Source organism: Schistocerca serialis, chromosome 1 (genome assembly GCF_023864345.2).
Source record: "Schistocerca serialis cubense isolate TAMUIC-IGC-003099 chromosome 1, iqSchSeri2.2, whole genome shotgun sequence".
NCBI lineage: Eukaryota > Metazoa > Arthropoda > Insecta > Orthoptera > Acrididae > Schistocerca > Schistocerca serialis.
In genome coordinates, this window is record NC_064638.1 from 999,628,225 (window position 1) to 999,646,493 (window position 18,269).

Sequence of the window (18,269 nt, forward strand, 5' to 3'; positions counted from 1 at the left end):
TGCTTTGGGTGTTCGAGTTAATGCATGTACCCCCCCCCCCCCCCCAAAAAAAAAAAAAACTCTTCGCAGTGATTAGATAGTATTCATTTCATAAGTTTCCCCCTTCAATATTAGACGTTGCAGTCAAGTTGTACGACGAAAAATAGAATGAAGGTTTCTCTAGAACGCATTTGAGTAGTATACCTGCCGCACTGGTCACTTACCTGCCGTACTAGTCACTTTACGCGTTGTGTACTCTACCTGTTGAAGAGCAGTGACACATCTTTTTCCTAATATGAATATCATAACGTATGTGACCTTTTTTTCAAAAACGCGCCTTTTAAAGCAAAAAAGAATTGTATACATATATCCTCTTTAGAATGATTGCTGATATAACTTGTTGCAAATGTTTGTGATTATTACGAAATTGTTTACTTTTACTATTTATTTTTATGTCGTAGTTTCTATTATGTGCCAATCTACAATTTTACAACAGTTCATAATAAACTTACAAAATTTGTGGATACATTTGGGGAAATAGACAAATTTACAACACAATTCATAATTACGTTTCAAAAAATCCGTCATTAATGTCAGTACATTCCTGTCCACCCAAGAGAATATGCCGCGTTGATTGCCTTTGTGTACGTTCTCTCATGATAGGAGGTACAAGTGATGCGGTTTAACACTTCATCCCATCTTCGTTCTGCACATGTTATTCCTTCATACAAAATCATAAACGAAGGTGTAACGGTGACTGGTTTCGAGTTTATAATGCTCGTATACTGACATTGCAGTTCACTGTTAAACGAAGTGTGACTGAGATAATGTTTCACAAGTGTGGTAAAATATCAAGGGCCTCCATTAAACTGGAAGAACATTACATTCCGTAAAGATAATCGAACGTCCTCTTGTTGTGAAACTAATATAAAAAAATACATCAAACTGTCTTTTCATGGGAATCGAGTGCTGTTTAGGGAAAAATAGGTGAATACGAGATGTACTCCTTTAGAAAATCGCCCTGAATAAAATAGTTGTCTAATCAATCTGTTTGCTTCGAATGACCATCCTGTCACCACGTGGAATACTGAAATTTCCTACTGCAACATCCTGTATTACTTCGACCAAGATGATTTCTTTTCTTTTTAATCAAAGTGTAATGTCCAGCTTGTTTTCTTTTTTAAATATTATTGTTGGTCTCTTATAGTTACTTACTTTTTCTCTTTATAACGCTGCAGCTTTTTGTACCAATGACTTCTTTCTCTGCTGCTATTTTGCCCTAGTATGTAAAACACCAATCTTAAGTCTAAAGTTATATTTTACCTGAACAGCATACAGTTTTACCTAGTACCTTCGTTTTTCTCTGTTACTGTTGTGTTTTACTCACTCCTTTTCTTCCCTCAAAGTTTTCTAACAATATCAACGCATTGCTGCTGTTGCATTGGATACATAGCTTTTTGTCATATCAATATTACGGACTCTGAAAGCTACTGTGGTTCGTTCAGTGCATCACAGATAATGGTACTAACCACGTTTCCATAACACTGAGAGAGTTTTCGCTTTATGCGCTTGTGTAACTGCTGGTTACCTTATTTCCCTTGTTCTGAATGCAATGGAGTTATTTTTGCTTCTGTCACAGTTGTGTGTGGCTCTCTGTCCCGTTAAGCATTGCATCGTTGTGTACGGTACTTTGCTAACATAGATGTTGGGCAGCTTATTCTATTTTACATAGGCCTATATCACATATGATCTTCACGTTCGACTCATCCTTCATGACTAAGTAATAAGGGTCAGATTTACCTTCCCCTCCACATCAGTGCCCTCATTTAGATCAAAAAAGTGGACTGACAACATAAGCAAGGAAGAATAAAAATGTTACTGTATTCTACCTTTCTACTTAAAATTCTGCTGTGGTAGTTCCTAGGTTTCTGGAAATTTAATATTAGCCCTTCAGTAAAAACAGTAAGTTTCACACTACTGCGCACAGTTGGCGTTTTGCTGCAATACTTTCCGCAGATGGCAACCAAGAATAGAAAAATGGCGACATATATGTAATATCAACATTCGGTAAAAGAAATATCGATATTCAGTCAACGATATTCTAATGTTTAGGCGTCGACAACATCGCTGCCTTTGACCGTCGTATCGCGATTTCATAATTATTTTTTGTTATACACTTTTATTGAATATTGAATGCCATTATTTTATAACTGTTTTCAGACATTGTGCAATACAAACTCAAGAAAAGAGAGATTCATTACGAATTCCAAGCATCATACTGATGTGTGACGCTTCAACTCATATATTATTCTTAATTAATTTCCTGATTCAAATGGCTCTGAGCACTATGGGACTTAACTAAAAAAAATGGTTCTGCAAGCACTATGGGACTTAAATCTGTGGTCATCAGTCCCATAGAACTTAGAATTACTTAAACCTAACTAACCTAACGACATCACACACATCCATGCCCGAGCCAGGATTCGAACCTGCGACCGTAGCGGTCGCGCGGTTCCGGATTGTAGCGCCTAGAACCGCTCTGCCACTCCTGTCGGCTTTGATTTCCTGGCAGTCACACATATTCGAATCTATTATTCGGTAAAAACGTTGAAGAACTATGTTATTTCCAGATAGTTGGACCTACTCATTCGATATAACCCTTTCTGCCTGAGCCCACTGCGTCGTGACTGCCAATGTTGTTCTTGTTGTTGTATCTTGCCCACTCGTCGCTTACAATGTGCCTAGGGGATACAGTGTTCTCGGAATGCTATACAGCAATTCAAGAAAATAACATTAGTAGTTTTATTTCTATAAAGAAAATGACAATACTTAACTTTGAGATTTACAAGTAGTAGTCACAAACGAGGGGCGACATGCAATATAATTTAGAGTCCTTGGCTATGTGTAATGTTCCTGGAGGTTAACACACGTCACTAATACTGCTCGGCGAATCCTGTCCACTGTTGTCTGTACACTGAGCCCATCTGCGCGGCCGAGGCTGGCGCTTATATTCACTTCTTGCAGGGGGCGCACCTGGCGCGACTCGGTCCTTGTCAGCGGCTATTGGCTGACGTTTCCTCACCAACTTCTCTGGTCTTCCGTTCTTCGTCTCCGTTCCGGCGCTTGTGGTTAGGCCAGACCATTCCTCCCTCACAAATCGACGGACGGTCGTCGTGTATAGGTGCGACTACGGGGGGGGGGCTGCAGAAGTGTGGGCGCCTCGACGGGCCGGAAGCTGTGGCTGCAGGGGACGTCAAGCTTCCGGCTGTACCCCGCCATCCGGCCTGCACTCTGGCAGAAACGTCCCCTGGAAAACGACCAGAAGGGTACGCGTCCACCTTCGGCTGCCATGAGCCAGATGAAGAAGCGGCGAGTGCCGCTGTGCGGGCGGGTCCAGGTCTATCGGTAGGACGAGAGGAGGCGGATAAGGCGAAGGCTCCGTCTCCATGGGATTGCCCCGCGGTGTCGTGATGACACCCTCTGGCGGCAGCTGTGGCTGCACTGTCCTCTGGACCAGTGAATCTGGGAGAAGAGATACTGAAATCTCATCGTGTACATGACAGAAGCGAAGTTGAGTTTGATGGCAGCGCTGCAAACCATCAGGACCTGAAAGAAGAGACATGCAAGCGCCTAGTCGACGGACGATCTCGCCTCGCGCCCACAGTCTGATGTCACTAAAAACCCTGTAAAAGACAATAACATACGGCGCGAAACGATACTTGCGGCCTTCCTTCGGCGCCGGTTGCTGAGGAGGGTGGAACAGGTGGAGCAGCGAGCGATAGCGGCGGCCGTGAAGCAATTCCGCCGGCGATGGTCCATCTCGTGGGTGGGAACGATACGAGGCGAGAAACAGCAGCAATTCTTGATCACTGGCGTGTACCGAGCGAAGTTTGGCCATCTGATGCTTGAATTTTTTGACAAAACGTTTCGCTTCACCGTTTGACTGTGGATGGAACGGTGCACTAGTTACATGCTGTATGCCGTTGCGCTCACAGGATGTTTGAAATTCATTTCACGTGAACTGAGGGCCATTGTCTGACACTATCACTTCAGGTAAACCTTCTAGGCAAAAAATCGATGACAACATCTGAATTGGCACAGCAAAAGGAAACCAGTGTTCCAAAAAGGTCCTGCAAAGTCTATGTGTCCATGTTGCCTTGATGCCTGCAACTTGCGCCAAGCAGAGAATTTTTGTGGCGGAGTGGACTGAGTTTCCGCACATGCGTGACACTTTGACGTCATCTGTTCTATTTGGGCATCCATAGTCTGCCAAATACAGTGTTACGCACTAACTGTTTCGTACGAACAATCCCCCAATGTCCTTGATGAAGTAACTGCAACACTTCTTTTTGCAAAGCTTTAGCGATCGACACACGTGTCTGTCCACTGTCATTATGAACAAGAATGACACTTTTGTGTACAGCGAGGCTATGTCGACGTGCAAAGTATCGGCGCACTACAGAGTTCTTTATGCTATTCACTGAGTGAGGGGAAGATGTTCGAATGTATTTGAGTAAAATGTTCAAATCTGAATCAGCTTCCGTGGCCTGTGCAATTTTGCTACAGTTCAGCGGAAAAGACCGAAGCAGGTAAGAATCTTGAGCATCGATGTGACAACAAGGTGCAGCACAAGCGTCAAAATCTGTATCTGGGCCAATCGGAAGACGTGCAAGCGCGTCTGCATTACCATGTTGAGCTGTCGGACGATACACAATCTCGTACTTGTATTGGGACAACAACAAAGCCCATCTTTGGAATTTTTGAGCAGTTCGTACAGGAACCGGTTTCTTCGGATGAAACAAGGACTGCAAAGGCTTCTGATCCGTCACTAAGTAGAATTTTCTGCCATACAAATAGTGGTGAAATTTTGTGACACAATACACAATAGCTAAATTCTCTTTTTCAATTTGTGAATAGTTACACTGAACTTTGGACAACACTTCTTATGCGAAAGAAACAGATCTGTCTTTATCACAACTTCTGTGCGAAAGCACTGCACCGATTCCGTAAGTGGAAGCGTCTACTTGCAATACAACTGGTTTGTCAGGATGAAAGTTAACTAGGCATCGATCACTGAGAAATGCATCTTTAAGCTTTTGAAATGCTACTTGGCACTCATCGGCCAAAACAAAGGGGATATTCTTGCGACGCAAGCGATGTAGTGGAGCCGCGACTTGTGCAACATTCGGTATGAACCGAATATAATAGTTCATTTTCCATAAAACTTAGTGCAATTCCGTGATCTTGCGAGGAACTGGCAAATCGCGTATGGCTAACAAATGCGACTGAAAAGAATCTACACCTTGACTGTTCATGACGTTACCAAGATACTGCAATTCAGGTTTTAAAAAAATCACACTTGTCCAGTAGACAATTTAGTCCTGCATCAGATAACACACGAAACAAAGCAAGTAAAATTGCAATATGTTCTTCAGTGTACGACCTGCTACTACAATATTCTCCAAGTAGTTTGAACAGTTTGGCTCTTGTACAGTCAGCCATTCCAAATACCGTTGAAAAAGGGCGGGTGCGGAAGCACTGCCATAACACAAACGCAAATATTTAAACAAGCCCAAATGAGTATTTACTACACACACTTTTTGAGATTCTTCATCGAGCGGTATTTGAAGATACGTGTCGCGCAAATCAATTTTCGAAAAGTAGCGTCCAGCGCCTCATTTTTCCATGAGATCTTCTGCTCTTGACAATGGATAAGTATCAGTTACAATTTGTGGGTCGACTGTAGACCTATAATCAACACAGAGGAGAATGAGACCTGAAGGTATGGGGAGCAAACCCAGTGGACTTGCCCATTGACTAGCTGATATGGGGACAATAATTCCGTTATTTTGCAATTCTTTAAGTTCAGCAGTGACTTTCTCCCGTAACGCAATGCGAACAGTTCTGGACCGTCAAAATTTCGGCTGAGCATTGTCTTTCGGTGTAATATGGACAACAACATAGTTAGCTTTGCCTAAACCTTCAAAATTTAGTTCCAGGAATTCTTTTAGTAACCTAGCTACACTGTCTTTTGCATTGAATGCAGACAATAACAACACATTGTCTTGAATGTTAAAGCCAAACAAATCAACAGAATCAAGAGCAAATATGTTCTCACACTCCAGTGATTTTAGCACAGGAAAAGTCACTGTTCGGGTATGCGAGCATACATGGCAGGCAAAGTACACTTTTCGACAACTGGAATGTCTTTTCCATTATAAGCCGTCAGTTGTGTGCTAGTTGTAGACAGGTGTTGGGAGCCTAACAGTTCATACGTGTGACGATTTAGCAACGTGACAGAGGTACCCATGTCCAACCGAAATTTCACACGTTTCCCACAAATAAGCAAATGAACAAAAAGTTTGTTTGTCTGACGTATCACTGTAGAAACTGAGCGCTTGCTGGTTGCAAAATTGGAAGATACTGCATTAATGATATGGGCCTAGCGATTAGATTTTTGTGAGTGGGCCGAACTCTCATGACTGTTCTGTTGCAAACATACTACCAGAAGCATAACACTTGGCTTGTCGGGAGGGGCAGTCTTGGCGTTTGCGCCGTGTATAACACCGAGGGCAAGACTTAATTCTGTTCGCCTGGGTAGCCGCCTGTTTACCAAACTGCTTACGTAGCATGGGAGGTTGTTTACTCGGGGTGGCTAGTGCACGCCGCCGGTGCGGAATGGGGCGATCGCTACTAAGGGACGCAATCCGACAAATAGATGGCTGCTCAAATGTATGAGCCGACAAGGCACCGGAATTCTACTGATCTAGTATTTGCGGTACCTGCTGAAATGATCGATGGGACTGTTTCAAAATTTATTCTCAGATTTTGACATCAGGTTCATTGTACATGATCGTATCACGCAACATAACGTCTGCGTATAAAGCACCGCAAGCACATTTGAATTTGCATTTCCGTGCCATACCCTGCACGTCTGTTATCGGCTCGCGATAAGTTTGTTCTGACCGATTTTTGCAACTAACGAATTGATACCTAGCTGCTAACACATACATTTGTTGGTCATAATAGTTAGTTAGAGAGCCAATAACACTGTCATACGGCCGGCCGCGGTGGCCATGCGGTTCTAGGCGCTTCAGTCCGGAACCTCGCGACTGCTACGGTCACAGGTTCGAATCCTGCCTCGGGCCTGGATGTGTGTGATGTCCTTAGGTTAGTTAGGTTTAAGTATTTCTAAGTTCTAGGGGACTAATGACCTCCGATGATAACTCCCATAGTGTTCAGAGCCATTTTTTGCGCAGCTGTAGTAGGCGGTGCTTGTTCCGGCGGGCGCGCAGCATTGTCCAGTAGCTGCTGCACTGTGTTGCGTAACGTGGAGATTTGGTGAGTATGGAACTGAAACATCTGAATTAGCTGGGTGGCATCTAACGCTTGTGTTCTCACACTCCAGTGATTTTAGCACAGGAAAAGTCACTGTTCGGGTATGCGAGCATACATGGCAGGCAAAGTACACTTTCCGACAACTGGAATGGCTTTTCCATTGTTGGAAGACAAAAATATGTGCAATGAACTATTCTCCAACGCCCACCTGATAACACTGATTAGCGAAAATGACAAGAAACTGTTAAAGCAAAGCGAGCGCCTCTGTAAAGTAAAGACAAGAGAAAATTAAGGCACCTGCAAAAATATGTCTGTGGACATCAGTGCGGAGTACGTTTGTAACATCTCGTCGCCATTTGTTTTATCTTTCCCACTCATCGCTTGTAGGGTACCTAAGAGATAAAGTGTTCTCGGAATGCTATACAAAAATTCAAGAAAATAACATTAGTAGTTTTATTTCTATAAAGCAAATGACAATAATTAACTTTGAGATTTACAAGTAGTAGTCGCAAACGAGGGGCGACATGCAATATAATTTACAGTCCTTGGCTATGTGTAAATTTCCTGGAAGATGACACACGCCACTAATACTGTCCACTATTGTCTGTACACTGAGCCCATCTGAGCGGCCAATACTGGCAAGAGTGGCGTTCTAATTCACTTCTTGCAGGCGGCGCTACCGGCGCGGCTCGGTCCTATTCAGCAGCTATTGACTGACGTTTCCTCACTGCCTTCTATAGTTTTCTGTTCTTCATCTTCTTTCCAGCGCTTATGGTTACGCCAAAACAGTTCTTGTAGTTGTTGAGGTCTTCATTCCAATGTTTGGTCCGATCCAATTCTTCATCATGCCAGTCTATCCTGAAACAGCTTACTGTAGTCAAGAACTGGGCTCTGCCTCTAATTTCTACCACCCACTCTTCCTTGGATAATCCAAATGACTATTTCTTGAAGTTTCAGAATGTACCCTACCAACTGATCCCTTCCTATAATCAAGTTAAGTCACAAATTTATTTTCTTCGATTCATTTGTTGTCCTATCCACTGATGTTTAGCATTCTCGTGTTCAACCGCAACTCATGTTGTTGTTGTGGTCTTCAGTCCGAAGACTGGTTTGATGCAGCTCTCCATGCTACTCTATCCTGGGTAAGCCTCTTCATCTCCGAATAACAACTGCAACCTACATTCCTCTGAATCTGCTTACTGTATTCATCTCTTGGTCTCCCTCTACAATTGTTACCCTCCACGCTTCCCTCCAATACTAAATTGACGATCTATTGATGCCTCAGAATGTGTCTTACCAACTGATAACTTCTTTTAGTCAGGTTGTAACGCAAATTTCTCTTCTTCCCAACTCTATTCAGTACCTCTTCATTAGTTTCGTGATCTACCCATCTAATCTTCAGCATTCTTCTACAGCACCACATTTCAAAAGCTTCTATTTTCTTCTTGTCTAAACTGTTTACTGCCCATGTATCACTTCCATACATACTACACTCCATGCAAATTCTTTCAGATAGGACTTCCTGACACTTATGTCAATAACCGACGTTAACAAATATTTATCTTCTTCAGCAATGCTTTTCTTGCCATTGTCAGTCTACATCTTATATCCTCCCTACTTCGACTATTATCAGTTATTTTGCATCCCAAATAGCAAAACTCATTTACTACTTCAAGTGTCTCATTTTCTAATGGCAATTTCCTCAGCATCATCTGATTTACTTCCACTACATTCCATTATCCTCGTTTAGAATTTGTTGACGTGCATCTTATATCCTCTTTCAAGATACTGTCCATTCCGCTCAGCTCTTCTTCTGAGTCCTTTGCTGTCTCTGACAGAATTACAATGTCTCGGCAAACCTCAAAGTTTTTAGAATGAGATTTTCACTCTGCAGCGGAGTGTGCGCTGATATGAAACTCCCTGCCAAATTAAAACTGTGTGCCGGACCGAGACTCGAACTCGGGACCTTTGCCTTTCGCAGGCAAGTGCTCTACCATCTGAGCTACCGAAGCACGACTCACGCCCGGTACTCACAGCTTTACTTCTGCCAGTATCTCGTCTCCTACCTTCCAAACTTTACAGAAGCTCTCCTGCAAAACTTGCAGAACTAGCACTCCTGAAAGAAAGGATATTGCGGAGACATGGCTTAGCCACAGCCTGGGGGATGTTTCCAGAATGAGATTTTCACTCTACAGCAGAGTGTGTGCTGATATGAAACTTCCTGGCAGATTAAAACTGTGTGCCCGACCGAGACTCGAACTCGGGACCTTTGCCTTTCGCAGGCAAGTGCTCTACCATCTGAGCTACCGAAGCACGACTCACGCCCGGTACTCACAGCTTTACTTCTGCCAGTATCTTGCCAGCACTTTCCCGCGAAAGGCAAAGGTCCCGAGTTCGAGTCTCGGTCGGGCACACAGTTTTAATCTGCCAGGAAGTCTCAAAGTTTTTATTTCCTCTCCCTGAACTTTAATCCCTACTCCAAATTTTTCTTTTGCTTCCTTTATTGTTTGCTCAATATACAGACTGAACAACATCAGGGAGTCTACAATGCTGTCTCAATCTCTTCTCAACCACTGCTTCCCTTTGCTTCCCCTCGACTCATAACTGCCATCTGGTTTCTGTACAAATTCTAATTAGTCTTTCGCTCCCTTTGTTTTACCCCTGCCACCTTCAGAATTTGAAAGAGAGTATTCCAGTCAATATTGTCAAAAGCTTTACCCATGGCTATAAATGCTATTAATGTAGGTTTGTCTTTCCTTAACCTATCTTCTATGAAAAGTCGTAGAGTCAATATTTCCTCCGGAATCCAAACTGATCCTCTCGCAGGTCGGCCTGTACCATTTTCCCCATTCTTCTATCAAGGGTTTGTGTTAGTATTTTGCAGCTGTGACTTACTAAACAGATAGTTCGGTAATTTTCACACTTGTCAGTTCTGCTTTCTTTGGAATTGGGACTATTATATTCTACTTGAAGTCGGAGGGTATATTTCGTCTGTCTCATATATCTTGCTCACCAGATGGAAGAATTTTGTCTTGGCTGGCTCTCCCAACACTACCAGTAGCCCTAGTGGGATGTTGTCTACTCCTGGGGGTCTTCTTTCGTCTTAAGTCTTTTAGTGCTCTTTCAAATTCTTCGCGCAGTAGCATTACCCCCTTCTCTTCTTCCTCTACGTCCTCTTCCCTTTCCATAATATTTACCTCAAGTACATGTCCGTTGTACAGACCCTCTATATACTCCTTCCACCTTTCTGCTTTCCCTTCTTTGCTTAGGACTGGTTTTCCATCTGAGCTCTTGATGCCCATGTAGGTGGTTCTCTTTTCTCCAAAGGTCTCTTTAATTTTCCTGTAGGCAGTATCCACCTTAAGCCGAGTGATATATTCTTCTACATCCTTACATTTGTCCTCTAACCGTTCCTGCTTAGACGTTTGTATTCCCTTTCACCTGCTTAATTTATTGCTTTTTTATATTATCACTTTTCATAGTTTAAATTGAATATCTCTTGTGTTACCCAAGGACTTCTACTAGCCCTCGCCTTTTTAACTACTTGATACTCTGCTGCCTTCATATTTCATCTCTCAAAGGTACCCATGCTTCTTCTACTGTATTCCTTTCCCCTGTTCTTGTCAATCGTTCACTAATGCTCCCTCTGAAACCTCTAGTTTTTTCAGTTCATTTAGGTCCCAACTCCTTAAATTTCAGCCTTTTTGCAGTTTTTTTCAATTTTCATCTGCAGTTCATAATCAATAAGTTGTGGTCAGAGTCCACATCTGCCCCTGGAAATGTGGTTCCTAAAGGTCTGTTTAACCATTATGTAATCTGAAACCTTCTAGTGTCTCCAGGTCTTTTCCACGTGTACAATCTTTTCTCATGATTCTTAAACCAAGTGTTAGCTATGATTAATGCTTTGCGCAAAATTCTACCGGGCGGCTTCCCCTTTCATTCCTTTCCCCCAATCCATATTCACTCACTACTTTTCCTCCTCTTCCTTTTCCTACAATCGATTTCCAGGCTCCACGACTATTAAATTTTCGGCTCCCTTAACTATCTGAATAATTTCTCTTATCTAATGCCACATTTTCTCAATCTCCTCCTCATCTGCGGAACTAGTTGGCATATAAACTTGTACTATGGTGCTGGGTTTGGGCTTTGTGTCCATCTTGACTCTAATAATGTGTTCTCTTTCTTGTTCATATTACCTTATCAGCACTCCAATTTTTTTACTCATTAATAAACCTACTGCTACGTTATCCCTATTTGATTTTGTATTTATAACCTTGTATTCACCTGCCTGGACGTCCTGTTCCTGCTGCCAGCGAACTTCCCATTATATCTAACTACACTAATTACACAAACTACAAGAAAAAATCAGAAGATTCCAGTGAGGTATCCTCGGCTAAGGGTCGACATATGAAACTTCTCCTTTGAATGTAAAGAATGACAGTGCCTGAAATACTCTTATTTGATTTTCAAACAGCTGAGCGAAACTCAACGTACCCCGACAGTTTTCTCTTTACTTATTCTGATCATCACTAAACTGACACACAATATTTTTAGCGCAACGCAATCTGACTTTCAATAATCCCTAAAAAAGAATGGCCCTGACTAACAATAACCTAAACTTTTCATGAATCACTTACCTCACAAAAACCTTCGTTACTCGACCTACTGCAATACAGCGAGCGCCAATACTGCCAGCTAAATAAAAGATTCTAACTACTTAAGGCACTAACTACTGATAGGCATAGTTAGCAAATGAAAGATTTTGATAGAAAACAAACAATGTATTTAGCGTTCAAAAGCTATTTTTATATATATATATATATATATATATATATATATATATATATATATATATATATATATAATTTTGTGACATCACGTCCAGATCGTGCTCTCATAGTAACCTCTCAAAACTCTGGCATCTCTCTCCCCACATCCACCATTGCTGGCGGCTCACCTCCAACTGCTCAACGCTACGCGCTGTTCACATCCAACTGCCCAACACTACACTAACGAATAATCTAACAATGAGTCCAACCAGCCACAGACTGCATACAGCGCAGTCAGCTATTTTAATACAGAGCGCTACATGAAGTCACCAACATAAAAACCTAAACAGCATACTTACAAAATCATCTACTAATGTTAGTGTCTCATTTTCTAATCTAATTTCCTTAGCGGCGCCTGATTTTGTTTGACTGCACTCCATTACCGTTTTTTTTACATACTTACTTGCTTTTAACCTTTTTTCAACATACTATCCATTCCGTTCGACTGCTCTTCCATGTCGTCTACCAGAGAATTACAGCGTTATAGGCAGACGCCAGAATATTTGTTAGAAGAGATCTCGGGACTGCAACCGGTCGTCGTAAACTAGGATGACGACCGGCTGCAATCCCGAAATCTCTTCGAACATTTAATTCGCCGGGAAAATTGTAAATTTAACGCCAAAATATTTATTTATGCTCCATAAAGTTTAATTCCCTTTCCAAATTGCTCCTTGGTTTCCTTCACTGTTTGCTCAATGTACAGACTGATTAACATTGGGAATACGCTAAAAACCTGTTTCACCCCTTTTTCAACTGTTACTTTGCCTTTCATGTCCTCCTATTCGTATAACTTATACATACAAGATGTTACTTGCTTTTCACTCCCAATATTTCATTCGTATTAACATCAGATTAGCAGAGAGTGTATTGCAGTCAGCATGTGCCTGTCAGCTTAAACTGAAGGAGGGCTCTTTTATAATTGTAACAGTATATAGGTCCCCTTCAGGAAACTTTCATTTATTCCTGGAAAACTTGGATACCTTGTTGTGCTATCTGCAAATTATTTGTGGGGACTTCAATGTTGATTCACTGAAAGAATGTAATAGGAAGAACGACCTGGAAGTCTTGCTCGGTTCTTTCAATTTGACATCTGTCATTAATTTTCGTACTTGGGTAGTAAAGGACAGCAGCACATTGATAGATAACATTTTTATAGACCAAGATAGGTTTAAAAACATAAATTCTTGTCCTGTTGAGAATGGCCTTTCTGATCATGATGCTCAGCTAGTTACAGTATATGACATAGCTCCATTCAGTAATTCAAAACTACCCTCCAAAGTTGTGCATTCAATTAATGACTCAACAATTAGAAATTTCAGAGAAAATCTTCAGCAGTTAGACTGGGATGTGGTGTACAAGGAACCCAATGCTAATTTAAAATGTAACTTATTCATGATACACTTGTAAGAGAATTTGAAAACTGTTTCCCAAGAGAGTAGTTAAATCTAATTATAAGAAACCATGCAAAAATCCTTGGCTTACTAAAGGAATAAAAATATCTTGTAACCACAAAAGGGAACTGTATCTAACAACAAGAAAGAGTAATGACCCAGAAACAGCCAAATATTATAAAAACTGCTGTGCTACTTTAAGAAAGGTTATTAAAAAATCCAGAAGCATGTGCATCATGTCTGAGATTAATACCTCTGATAACAAAATCAAAACAATTTGGAATATTATTACAAGGGAGGCAGGGCAACCAAGAGTACAGGATGACGGCATCACCATCAAAGCGAATGGAAACTTGATAAACAACAAGATGGAAGTCGAAAACATTTTGAATAATCATTTTTTAAATGTTGTAGAGAAAATAGGATCTAAATGTTCATTAGAAGAAGCAAGGCAGTTAATGGAAGGGGCCTTACCCAGACTATTTGATACAATTGAAATTCCACCAACCTCACCTTCTGAAATTAGGAAGATAATAAACTCTCTCAAGAATGAAAGCTCATATGGAATTGGTGGCATTTCCAGCAGTATAATAAAAGCTTGTTACCAAGAAATAAGTGGGATTCTTAGCCACATATGTAATAGCTCTCTGAAGCAGGGTATTTGCCCAGATAGACTGAAGTATGCCATTGTTAAACCACATCACAAGAAAGGCGATACGTCTGATGTCAACAACTACCGCCCAATCTCTCTTCTGACTGCCTTATCCAAAATTCTTGAAAAAGTAATGTATTGTCGAGTAGCTTCACACCTTTGTAAAAATAAAGTTTTAACAAAATGTCAGTTTGGTTTCCAGAAGGGTTTTTCAACGGAAAATGCTATATATACTTTCACTAATGAAATATTAAATGCTCTGAGTAACCGGAAGTCACCTGTTGGGATTTTTTGTGATCTATCAAAGGCTTTTCATTGTGTAAATCATGGAATACTTCTAGATAAGCTCAAGTACTGTGGTATGAATGGGACAGTGCTCAAATGGTTTAAATCATACCTAACTGGAAGAGTGCAGAAAGTTGAAATAAGCAGTTCACATAATATGCAAAAAACTGGTGATTTCTCAAACTGGGGAACAATCAAGAATGGGGTGCTGAAAGGTTCGGTCTTGGGTCCTCTGCTGTTCTTAATATATATTAATGACTTGCCATTCTATATTCACGAAGATGCAAAGCTGGTACTGTTTTCGATGCTACAAGTATAGGTATCACACCCAATAGACAAGAATTAACTGGTGAAATTGTAAACGATGTTTTTCACAAAATCATTAAGTGGTTCTCTGCAAATGGGCTCTCATTAACTTTGACAAAACACAGTATATACAGTTCCACACAGTAAATGGAATGACACCATTAATAAATATAGACTTCGATCAGAAATCGGTAGCTAAGGTAGAATATTCAAAATTTCTAGGTGTGTGCATTGATGAGGGGTTGAACTGGAAAAAACACACTGAGGATCTGCTGAAACGTTTGAGTTCAGCTACTTATGCTATTAGGGTCATTGCAAATTTTGGCGATATACACCTGAGTAAATTAGCTTACCACGGCTATTTTCATTCTCTGCTTTCGTATGGCATCATATTCTGGGGCAACTCATCATTGAGTAAAAGAGCGTTCGTTGCACAAAAGCGTGTAATCAGAATAGTTGCTGGAGTTCATCCAAGATCATCCTGCAGACATGTATTTAAAGAGCTAGAGATCTTCACTGTAGCCTCACAATATATACATTCACTTATAAAATTTGTTATTAACAATCCGAACGAATTCAAAAGTAATAGCAATATACATGGCTACAACACTGGGAGAAAGGACGATCTTCACTGCTCAAGGTTAAATCTAACTTTGGCTCAGAAGGGGGTAAATTATGCTGCCACAAAATTCTTTGGTCACTTATCTAATAGCATCAAAAGTCTGACAGATAGCCATATAGCATTTAAAAGGAAATTAAAAGAATTTCTTAATGGCAACTCCTTCTACTCATTAGATGAATTTTTGGATATAGTAAGTGGGTAACTTCCCCAACCCCCACAAAAAATTTAAAAATAGTAAGTGTCATGCAATATTTTGTGTAATGTAATATCCTGTATAGTCACCTTTTATTAACCTGACACGTTCATCATCATTATGAAGTGTCGTACTCAAGATCTATGGATCAAGTACTAATCTAATCTAACTGGCAAAATGTTTCTGTAGATCTACAACTGCAATAAAAGTAGGTTTACCTTTCTTCAATCTACCTTCTAAGAGACATCATAGACTCAGCATTGCCTCACTTATTCCTACATTTCTCCGGAACTCAAACTGATCTTCCAAAGGTCGGCATCTATCAGTTTTTTCATTATTTTGTAAATAATCCCTGATAATGTTTTGCAACCATCACTTATTAAACTGATAGGTCGGTGATATACGCATCCGGCAGCACCCGCCATCTTTAACATTGACATTATAATATTCTTCACGAAGTCTGAGGGTATTTCTCCCTTCTAGCATATCTTACATACCAGGTGGAATAGTTTTGTCATGGCATGTTCCCCCAAGGATATCTATAATTCTGAGAGGATGTCGTCTACCACAAGTGCCTCGTTTCGGCGTACGTCTTTCTGTGAAGTGTCAGATCTTTTTGCAGCATCATATTTTTGCGCATTTTGCGAAAGTCATCGAATTTACTCGGTACACACATGAACAAATAGACATTCACAAACATTAGGATTCATATCTTTTGTCTGGAACATATCATCCAGGAATTAAATGAAAAATAGTTTCCATCGTCCGCAGGTTCTGACTGAGGTTTTCGGGAGGTCTCCGTTGGTTGTAAGGCAAATTCCGGAAATGGACCCCCCGCCCCCAAATTTCCGCAATTGGGACTCTACCTCTGCCCCTGTAGCAGCTCTCCTGATGTTCAGCTGAAAAGCCCCTGACTATCCTGAGGGCGATTATTCGAAATGACTTCACAATTTATTTCCTTTGCATAGCCCTTATATATATTTCTTCTACCTTTTAGCCTTCCCTTTTTAATTCGTAATGGCTTTCCGCCTGAGTTCTTGATATTCATACAGTTGCCTTTCCTTTCTTCAAAATTTCCTGTAATTTGCCTGTGCGTGGCAACTATTTTCCCCATATTCATGCTTGCTTCTATGGTTGTACATTTTTTCTCTAACCATTCCTGCTTTACCATTTTGCGTTTTCTGTCAGTATAATTTTTAGACCCTAGTACTATCTTTTGCCTAATTATTTTTCTGCACTTTTAAATTCCCTCCTTTCGTCGAATAAATTCAGTATCTCTCGTGTTGCCAAAAGATTTCTACAGGGCTTTGTCTTTTTGACTATTCGAGATTCTGCTGTCTTCACTTCTTCATCTCTCACAGCTCTTCATTATATCTTCTATTGTATTCTGCTTTTTTCTTTCAGTCCATAGCTGCCTAATGCTCCATTTCAAACTCTCCTGTTTCCACCCGTTTTATTTACAACCTTTCTGTAATTTTTTCAGTTTTCATCTGCACTTCATAAATTACGGCCAGTGTTAGTAATGATTAAAAAGTGTTCTCTGAACAATTCTAACACGCGACTTGCCATTCATTCCTAACCCCCAGTCTCTGTTTTCCTGTTATGTTTCGTTCTCTTTATTTTTCTAGCACCGAGTTCCAGTCACCGCCAGAATTAAAAGTTTCGGCTCCCGTGGTGAACTGATTAATTTCTTTTGTGTCCATCACTCATGTTTTATAATCTCATTGCCGCGCGGGATTAGCTGAGCGGTCTGAGGCGCTGCAGTCATGGACTGTGCGGCTGGTCCCGGCGGAGGTTCGAGTCCTCCCTCGGGCATGGGTGTGCGTGTTTGTCCTTAGGATAATTTAGGTTAAGTAGTTTGTAAGATTTCACACACATTTGAACATTTTTTTTATAATCTCATTATTATATTCAGAGCAACAATTAACCACGTACACTGATCAAAAAGATCCTAAAACGCTTATGGAACGCAGAATTGATCACTACATGTCACGAGAGGCTGACTCACCAGTATATAAGGAGACGGGGAGTATTGTGTAACCAGTAGAGAAGCGTTAACAGCAAAATGTAACAGTGACTTAGAACATGGACTAGTGACTGGACGACACTTGAGAAACAAATCCGTCAGGAACGTTTCAACCCTTATAAAGCTGGCCAGGTAGGTTCTTGGTGATGTGTTTATGAAGTGGAAACTCAAAGGAACAAGCACAGCTAAACCAAGGCCAGGGAGACCTCACGTACTGGCGGACATGAATCGTCGGGCATGAGGAAGGTGGTTGTAAAAAGTCGTACGAAACCAGCATAAGGAATCACTTGTGACTTCCAGAGTACTATTAGCAGTGCAGCTGGCAAAATGACTGCGTAGGGAGCTGAGAAGAATGGGGTACAATGCTCGAGTATCAGCTCGTAAGCCATACATTTCTGTAGTCAATGCTAAGCGAAGCTCGAGGAGGTATAAAGAGCGACGTCATTGGACTAGTGAAAACGAGTAATTTGCAGTCATGAATCACGCTATACCTCTTGGCAGCACGATGGAAGGGTTTGGGTTTGACGAATCCGTGAAATACCACACTCCTGGCCAGCGGTACTCACTCTGAATTGAACATGCTCTCATCTGAAAAATACGGAACTACCTAAAGCGGAATGATCACATAAAGCAAATGGCAGGAAAAAA

At 41.1% G+C, this 18,269-nt stretch overlaps 1 long non-coding RNA gene across 1 annotated transcript in view; it reads right to left on the reverse strand.

Moving 5' to 3' along the window:
* Window positions 1-2,815: 2,815 nt before the first annotated feature.
* The window catches only part of LOC126413292 (uncharacterized), a 1,052,422-nt gene continuing 1,036,968 nt past the window's right edge, over window positions 2,816-18,269 (reverse strand). Inside the window, exon 5 of the long non-coding RNA XR_007575363.1 lies at window positions 2,816-3,501. This is a non-coding gene — a long non-coding RNA (uncharacterized LOC126413292). The remainder of the gene's footprint in view (window positions 3,502-18,269) is intronic.